This window comes from Aphelocoma coerulescens, chromosome 1A, assembly GCF_041296385.1.
Source record: "Aphelocoma coerulescens isolate FSJ_1873_10779 chromosome 1A, UR_Acoe_1.0, whole genome shotgun sequence".
NCBI lineage: Eukaryota > Metazoa > Chordata > Aves > Passeriformes > Corvidae > Aphelocoma > Aphelocoma coerulescens.
The window spans coordinates 54,524,817-54,534,731 of NC_091014.1; positions in this window are offsets into that span (position 1 = coordinate 54,524,817).

The window sequence follows — 9,915 nt, forward strand, 5'->3', positions numbered from 1 at the left end:
CTAGTATATCCTATTAAAGTAGGTCTCAGACAAAAAAAAGTCTCCTCATCTTCAAGAAAACCCAATCTTCTTTTCCCACTTCTTAGCATGGCTACAAACTCTTTAACCCCCTGCCCAGATCTTTCTAAACAGGGGTCACTGAAGCATATTTGTCTATTCTACTACTTGTCTAGGTACAGTGACTGGCAGCTGCTTTGATTCAAACTCAGCCAAATACAACAGTTGAGACCAAGAAATTAAAAGGCTAAGGCTTGTCTTGCTGAAAAAGATTATCCCATCATTAATTTATTTAAACTGGGACAATAGAAATGGTAAAAATGACTCACCCATGCTTTTGAGAGCAGACCAGGTTACTGGGGGAGTAGATTGAGCAGTTCTGTCGTCTGCAGTTTGTTTTTGCTCTGGGTTCAGTAGTCACACAGCTTCATATCAGTAATGCACAGATATACTGGGCACGTACAAACCTCTTCCTCATAAACACAGACCTGAATATAACAGTGTAACAGCTGCCCACGTACCCCTGGTGACACTTGCAGTCACCAACACACCCAGGGCATGGCATTCAGTGGTATTAAAAAGGGTCAGGGCCCTGAGTGCACTAACGAGCCTTAACTGCTCTGGTCAGTCTTACCCGTGGCTTCCACTCACACACTCTGTGCCCAGGCCCCAGAGGTCTGTTTAAGCTCATGCCCAAAGCACCCACTTCTGGTGCACTGTACCTGTGTGGCTCCTGAATGGATCTGAGGTCTGCTTCACCCTCTTTGTTTGTTGGAGGTCATTCATAGTTCTTGCTGCTATCACTACACCTGCTTGGGTAGTGTGAGGTCATGGCCCTGCCCATGCTTACGTTACTGCTGGCTCCTGATCCATCCTTTTTCATGGACTGTTGTTCAGCCTGGAGAAGAGAAAGCTCCAGGGAGGCCTTATTGCAGCCTTTCAGTACCGAAGCAGGGACTACAAGAGAGCTGTTGAAGGACTTTTACAAGGGCATGTAGTGATAGGAGAAGGGGGAATGGTGGTAAATGGAAAGAGGGCAAGTCTTCATCAGATATTAGGAAGAATTCCTCTGCTGTGAGGATGGTGAGGCACTGGAACAGGTTACTCAGAGAAAGCTGTGGATGCCCCATCCCTGGCAGTGTTCAAGACCAGGCTGGGAAGGACTCCGAGCAATCCACTCAGGTCTAGTGGGAAATGTCCCTGCCCATGGCAGAGGGGTGGGAATTAGGTGATCTGTAAGGTCCTTTCCCACCCAATTCTATTTTTCTGTAATTCTGTGATCCTGCTTTTGGATGCTCAGCAGCCCAAGCTAGTGGAGGCATGACAGGGGTGGCTTTGACAACTCATTTGCACAGTGCCTCAAAACCAAATCTTGGCAGAGGATTCTGCTGACTCCTGCAATGCAGCCAAGAGGGAATGCCAGCATTTGTATTTCAAACTTTCTCCTTCCTTTGCTCCATTTAGTGCTTCATATCTGTTTCTTGGAGGCAGAAGGAAGGAAGTTTCGCCTTCTGTCCTTTTCTAGGTGTGTGTCTGGGTATTGGTCCATGTGCATTGTGCAGAGAGACACCTTCCTCAAGACACAAAAATCCTTGAAAATGAGCAGAGTGAAAGATGGAAATGACAGATTTGTTGAACAAGGGGGTCGGACCTGAGATGACTGATGTTGTCAGTACTGGGAAGGGCAGTCAGGCTGGGCTGGGGAGACAAAAGGAGGGATAGTAGGGGCTGAGGCTAGGGATCAGGGATTGAACAGTCCATGTATCTTAGCTAATGCTCTCTGGCAGAGTAGCAGAGCTAATGGATATTAAAAGTGTCAGCTTCAAGATTTAGCAAAATGGTACCTCTCCTGATGCATCTCATCCTGGCACATAGAGCCCAGAGCAGAGGAAAAATTAGGGCCAACAGGCTGTATGTGCTGAGTACAAGGTTGCCCTTTCCTCTTGTCAGGGACCTTACTCCTGTGACTCCACACCTCATGATGACAACCCTGTGCAGTGCTGCTTGCTAACAGCATGCCTGTTTCTATGTGGGGAGCCATTCTCCAACACCCACACAGATCTGCTCCCCTCCTCTATGCCCAGCGGTGCCTCTCCCTTGAGAGGAACAAAGGGAGACATGTCCATCCCTCAGAGGGAAGGAGGAAGCTTGTGTATGGAGCCATCTTCCCTGGCAGGAGTGGCTGGCTGCTGGCTGGAGCCCTGTTGGGTGTTTCCAGCCTGTTCTGATGGCAGCACCATCCTCGGTCAGGTGTGACTTGCCTCTCTGCTCTGTGGCAGAATTCTGGCAAAAAAGGCACTGTCATTCCCCAGCCTGTGGAGACCCTCTGTGGAGAGGTGGTGAGAGGAAGGGATTCACCTGCCTTTCCTCACTGAGCAAATGGGAAACCACTGCACATGGGGTACCAAAAGGAAAAAGGGAAAGAAAAGAGCATTCAAGAAGAGGTAGAGCAGTGTAGTCTTCGCTAGTTCCATGCACTCCTGTTAATCTGCTCTGCTGTCCCCTTGTATCCGTGGTGGGTCATTTTTGGCACAGCAATGGTGGCAACTGGTGTCTGATTTGGGTGCCAGGATGGAAGGATAATGAAGGGGTAAGTAGGATGCCCCAACCCTTTCCTGCTCATAGGAACACTGGGTTTCACTCCCATTTACCCATACTCCTGCCTCACCCTCCAGAGTGCTGAAGAAACTGAGTTTTGTCCTTCTGCTGCTTAGCAGACTCAGCCTGGCCTTACAGAGCTGGTCTCCATCTCCCTCTCAGGTTTTCCTTGGCTGCTTTCTGATTTGATCCATCTTTTCCTCGAGTGGCTGACTGCCACACTGCCAGCACTGGAGATGGAAGACCTTGTTACCCAGCCAGCGGGGAACATTGCCCCTGGGGCAGACAAGTTGTCAGTGACCCAGGTAATGCAGGTTTTTTGCAGGCTTACTCACAGCTGAGGAGCAAACCCTCAGGTCCCTTCCTGGCTTCCTCCGGGCTAGAAAAGAGCAATGTGCACAGAAATGTCTCACAGCTTCCTTGTGCTAATACCCACTGTGTCAGAGGTAGTCACCCTAAAACCTCTAAGTTACTAAATAATTGCAACTGACAAATCTTCCTTTATTTAACTCACATCTCTTTCATTTCCAGTCAGGCTCCTCCACACCTGAGCTGCACCCCAAAGTCAGCTCTGTGTGTGACAGAGACCACTACAATGCCTGAGATCTTCTGATCAAAACCACAGAGAATAAGGCAGAAACAGAGGTACTATTTGGGCTTCTCTTCAGTCATGCAAACCCTGACACCAGCTTTTGTCTCCTGATGCATAGAGTTCTCAGGCATTTGCCCTATGTGTTCCCCTGTTGCAAAGTCTGAGTCTCACCAGTAGATTTGAGTGGCTGTGAGTTAGTCAGGACACAGGTTTGGGAGGGAGCCCCAGGCCTTCCCTGTCCTCACCCCTTCAGGGCAGCTGCAGAGCTGGGCAGATAGCACAGTCCACCTGGGACTGTAGCACACAGACTTGGAGTTCCATGCAAGATGGGAGGGTTCACTCTTGAATCCACCTGTATTTCTCATCTTTGCTTCCTTCTGGGTATTAGAACCCAAACAGGGGAAGGAGGCAAGGGATTAAAGTCTCTGCAACAGTTTCCCAGACAGTGTTGCTAAGTGTTTGTCCTTCGGAAGGCATTTGACTTCCTCACCTCCTCCAGGGCAGAGGATTTAACAAGATGAACTCTCTTAGATGCTTTGCAGAGGAGAGGCAGATCCAACAGAGCAAATCCCAGATTCCAGATTACAAAGTGGATTTTCATAAAGGGAATATACCTTGTGGGAAGTGGTGCGTGTATCCCCTCTAAATGTCCACCACCCTCCTCGAGCTCACCTGACTGCAAACTCTTGTAGAAGCCCAGTGCCTGCCCTCCCACAACCCCATCTCTTGGGTACTTTTCCTCCCAGACCCCTGTCCACATCCTACTTATTCTGAAGGCATCCCTCCCCGAAACTATTCCCAGCTCTTTCCCTGGAGCATCCCTCTTCCTGGTTTTCCTCCATGCCCTTCGTTCTTGTCCCATCTGACCCTTGGCCTGTCTCTTTCCAAGTGTCCCTTCCACATACAGCTGACCCACCTTCCCAGAAACTCACTTCCTTGCTCCTCTTCCCCAGGAGCAATCCTGGCCTCTCTCCTCTCTGCTGATGTATTCCCACCTATGAATGATGCTTTGCACATTCCTAAAAGTGGCAGATGAAGAAGCCAACAAGCCTGTGAGACTTGGGTGGTGTCGAGGGGTAAAGTCCCCCTTTCCTCCTGTACAGACAGACATTCTTCCAAAGCCTCAGTGGCTGGGACATGCCCTGAAGGAGCATGGAGAAGGGCTGGAGCAACAAGGAGGTATTGAGAGCATCCCTGATGAGGTGAGGTGCTGAGCTGGTGTGGGTATTCTGGTCACAGCAGCATGCAAAATCACATTATGGCTTTAGTATGGCGAGTTTAATACACTGAACCCTTCCTCACTCCAGCTGCCCCTGCCAGGCATCTCTGAAATTCACAGCAACAAGTTTTCAATCTCTGAGCAATTCCCATCTCATAGGAGCAGCCTGTCCGCTCTGAGGAGGGGAGATATGCAACAGCTGCCAGGCCTGCCTAGAGGACAGAGGCTTTCCTCTTCTCCTTCTTCCCTCATAGAAGAAACCCCCTGCGTTTGCAGAGGGTTCCCAGCACCTCATGGATTCACCTGCAATTCTGGCTGCTCAGGCCAACAAGCCTGGCTCTGAAGGGTGTAAGATAAATGTTGCCATGGGAAAAGACAAACATTAGCCTTTCCTTGAAAAAAAAACACAAACCAGACCAAAACAAAAAGGTATTTCTGTGTGTGATTGCAAAGGACTAAGCAGAGCTGCATGTGGTGCAGAGATGTTTGAGTCAGGTGCAGGGAAACATAGGAGGGCAAGCACTTGGGGGAAGAGATGAGCATAAGGGCACACCTAACAGCAGGAGTAGAGCTGTCTGATGAACAGAGTGCATGGAAATGATACAGATTCTCACCATTTTGTCCTAAGCATCTTAAAAATTAATAATTTCCTTAAAGCCCCGGCACCTGGAGCCAAGGTAATGAAAAGATAACTTCAATTCTCAGACCAAATATGAAAAGGAATGAGGGAAACAAGATTCTTTCTCTTCTCCAGACAAGCACTCTCAAAATATAACTAGGCACCATTGAAATAAAATCTTGGTATTTTTTTTTTAAAGTCCAGACTTATGTTTGGGGAAATTGATGATATTTTGATCTAACTTGGGAAAGATGGTGGTCAAATGGTAAATGGATATAACAAAGTACTGTAGTGGAAAAAGAATGTGTGTGTATGTGCATGTGTTCATAGAATGTTTTGGTTTGAAAGAGATCTTTGAAGATCATCTAATCCATCCCCTGCTACCATGGGCAGGGACATCTTCCATTAGACCACGTTGCTGAAAGCTCTATCCCACCTGGCCTTGAACAATTCCAGTGATGGTGCATCCCCAGCTTCTCTGGGCAAACTGTTCCAGTGTCTCACCACCCTCATCACAAGACGTTTCTTCCTTATGTCCAATCTAAATCTACCTTCTTTCAGTTTAAATCTGCTGCCTGTAAAGATCCCTCTGGATGTCATTCTTTCCCACGAGTGTGTCAAATTCACCACTCCAGCTCAGTGTCATCTGCAAACTTGCTGAGGCTATACTTAATGCCACTCTCTTTGACATTAATGAAGATATTAAACAATGTGAGTCCCAGGACAAAGACACCACTCCATACTGGAGTGTCCACATCCCCCAGTGTGTTGCCTATCATTACCTGCATTCTAACCACATCAGAGTAAAGGCATCACTGTAGGGACACCAAGCCCTGAGATGTGAAGCTGTGCATGTCTGGGGTTTAGGGTCAGCTGGCATTGCCAGGAACCTGGAAGATGTGCACTTCTTCCCCGCAGCACGTGTCTCTGAGCTGCTTGCACCCCTCTGTCCCTTTCTGCTGTCTCCCTTGAAGTGTCTCTAGCCTCTCTGTGTGCAAACACACTTTCTTCTGCTGAATGCCCTCTGGAGAGGGGACCAAACAGGCCATTAGCTCCTGGATATTGAAATCACAGCTCCAGGTGCAACTGGTGAGGAAAGTGGAGGGCTGCAGCAAGGAAAACAGAATTCTACAGAACAGAGCCCCTGTGCTCTGTGATTATGACTTCAGACTTGCCAATCCTCCCTTCTCTTCCCACCCTTCTCTTCCCTCCCCTGTTACCATGCTGTTTGTTCTGGGTCTATTATTGGCTCCCACTTTTGGTTGTTTTTTTTTTCCCCATCCCACCTATATTTGCTCAAGGCCAAGCATAATACCGTGAGAAGAAGGGGATATCTGCAATGCAAATTCTGAGGATCTTCTCCTGCCCAGGCACAAAAAATCCCCCGGATACTTTCCAGGAAGGGAAAATGTGCAGAACTGTCTCTGTCCCTCTATCTCCACTGAGGGCTGATTGTGGAAGCCCTGCCGGAATTTGGGGTGTTTTTCTCAGCCAGAAGGCAGCAGGCAACAGGCAAATCACTGTTATCTGTGTGTGTTCCTTTTCAGGGAGAGCCATGTGTCTTTTTCATTTAGGTAATAACAGGCTTTTGGCAGCACCTCCAGCACAAACCCAAGCTGCAGGTGAGCAGCAGGAGCAGAAGAGCTTGGCTGAGGTTTAACAGCTCACATTCCACTGATAATAGGGGGTTTTCCCAGAACTCTGCCAAGGCAGGCTGAGTCTGTCCAGGGAGCAGGAGGGTAGGAGAGGCAGCATTAGGAAAAAGGGGTTTTGTTAAGGCAAGTTCATGGAGAGGGATGAGCAAAGCCCAGAAGGTGGAAGTTACCATGGGAAAGAGAAGCCAGAGGCAGAGGTGAGGTGAAAGGATTACAGCAGACAGAAACTAAAGGAAGAGCATGGAGGATTCTGGAAAGCAGCATAAATTTGGACAAAGTTGGGAAGGGTCAAAATTTCTGATGAAATTTCTGATGACAGAAAGTCCCCAAAGTAGTATTTTTGGAGGAAACAAAATGCTAGCTTTCTGCACACTTTATGCCATGATGGGGGAAGATCAATTACAAGCTCCAAGAAATTCTTGACTGCTATGTGAGTTTTCACACAATTGCAAGGGTTTATATTTCTCTCCCTTTTATTTTCTCTCCCATGTTGCAATAGAAGATAAATGAGAGCACACACATAAAAATACCCCAACAAACAAAAAAGCAAACAACTAAATCCAACAAAACCAAAAGCAAATACCCAAGCTCAAACTCAGTCATGTGTTGTTTGTTAATATATTCAGACTGTTTCAAGGTGTCTCTCCCCAACAAGTCAATTTTAAAACCTCCGTTTTTCCACCTCTCCAAAAAGGATTGAACACAATTTTCCACATTCACATTGCACATGTGCCTCCCGTGTGCTGCTGGATGGCTCTACTTTTGTGACCTTTTGCCCCACTGGGGAGGTCTGTGACCCCCAAAGGATGCTCTGACTTACCTGTGAATGTGATCCCAATCAGATGGGGCTTCACTGTCACTCAGAAGCTTGCTGACTAGCAATAAATATTCATAGAACTGATTAGATGTTAATTGCACAAATCACCACCTCTTCAGCCAACTCCAGGAACCTTGCTGCCACCCACCATAGTTAAATAGGCAGCAGAAAACGTCTCTTCTGTAGGTCCCTTAAGGTCAGTCTGGCACCTCAGATGGAGGAGGTTAAATGACTCACCTTGCCACGTCCCTTAACACAGCCACAGCAGCCCTTCCCCAGTTCTGCCCCAGGTGAAGGGCTGTGCTCCTGCTAGCATAGCCCCCAGGGGTCAGGAGCCCTGTGGTTCCTGTAGATACCTCTGCAGTCTGTCCTGCCCCCTCTCCCCACACACTGCTTGCTGTCCCACCCCACAAGGACTGCCCTTCCCTGCTCCTCTGTTATCTCTGTTCTTCCCACACAGACAGTTTTGCCAGGTCCCTTCAGCAAGGTACACGAGCAAAGCATGCTGTGCTGGCAGGACATATGGTCCTCTCCCTGCACAGGCTGTGCCTTTGAGGGCCCATATGCGATGGCCACCTTGCACCATCTCCACTGTCTCCCTGAAGTGTTGGGCTGGCACGCCTGGTGACGCGACTCTCCGTCCCACGGAAGGGGACAGCTGTCGGACACGAGGTGCCCCTCGCTGGTGTGACACAGCGGCTGTGGCAGAGGCTGCAGGCTCCTCAGAGGGTGTTAGTACCTTGCACCTTCCTGATATTTGTGCTGCCCCTGCTCTGGAGCTGAGGTGGAAGCCCCATTCTTGTCAGTGCCAGCCCTTCTTCACTGACGACCCACACAGACCCAGACCCCTCCACGCCCCCGATGCATTCCTTGCATCCCTCTTCCCCTCCTTGAACTTGGCCCAGTAGCACCAGCCTTCAGCAGCAAATGGCTGTGTGTATACAGGCTCACACACATGGGAATGTGATAACCTGGGACAGGCAACATTCATCTTCATTGCAGAGAGGCAGCAGGATTGGAAATGGCACGGCAAGATGAGACTGCTGCACGCCCCTGTCACAGGCACTTAGAGCAGAGACACTGCAGATGTGACAGCAGTGACACTCCAAGAAATCCTGGTCAGGTCTCAACCCCTGTCTGCCTGGGCTTCCTCCAGCTCCCCAAATGGGCCCTCTGCCAGGCTGGAGGCAGAACTGATCCAGAGCAAGGCACAGCAGAGAGGCCATGGTGCCTTTGAGAGCCATTGTGCTCTCTACCTTTGTGCTCTGGCCTTTCTGTGTGAAATGCATACTCAAAAAAAAACTTGAAGAAGTCCCTCAGTGGGTCCTCCACCCTCAGGTATCCAGTTGCTTTCCAACCACCAAACATAAGGGGTTGAAGAACTGCTCCTGTTGGGCTCACAAATCTGACCACGCCATTCCAACCAGCTCCAATACAGAGGGGCTGTGCTTCTTTCCATACAAATGACTGATCTCAGAGGGGGAAGACTGGCTCCCATCCCTCTGAGGCCATTGCAATAGCCTTCCATTCCTATGGATTTATGGTACTTGCTGATGAAACTGTTTTCCCCTCTTGGTGTCAATCCCTGCCCTGCTGTGGAGGGGTGAGGCACAAGTGCTCGCACAGAGGGAGTTAGAAGGCTGGCAGTCCCAGTGCATATAACCCTGTTCAGCTGGCAGAAAAGAGCTCCATTATTTTCCTGTTGTGCTGAAGGCTGTGTGACACACAGCTGAGGAGTTTCAGGCCTGACAGGAACAGTTTCTCTAATGGGTGCTCTCACCTTGCCACTGAACACCACCCCCGGCCAACTTGCATGCAGAGGCTTGCCTCCACTTGCTCCTGAGCCCCCATCACCAAGAGCATTCACCCCCTGGCAAAGGACAGGTGCACCTGATGTCCTTTGATCGCTCTCAATCCATAATTCAGTCCAGTCTGCCTCCATTTGTACGCTGTCCTTCCCCTCCACCTCACAGAGATTTTCTCTACCTAAGCTGTAGTGCATGAGGCTGCTGGCTCTCCTCACAGCTGCTCCATCTCTGTCGCTGCAAACAATTTCTAGAATGCCTTTTTAAAATGTATTAGCCTTCCAAAAAGGAGCTGATAAACAGGGGCAGGAGGACAGGAAGGAGTGGGGAGGAGGCAGGATGCAGCAATGTGGTCTATTCCACACATCTGCAGCATTCTCCTCCCAGCCTCTTTATGAAAATAGATGGACATTTATTATGAAAAGGAACAGCTGTGTGTGTGCAGGAATCCTTAGGCAGGCAGGGAATAAGGGTCAGTCTTCTGTGTGTATGTCTGTGTGAGCCACACACGCTGCCTTTGAGAAATGCCTCTACCATCCAGACAGCAATCTGTCAGACTGAGCACCTGAGGGGCTCTGTGTGTGCCTGTCTGTGTGTCTGCCCATGTGTCTGC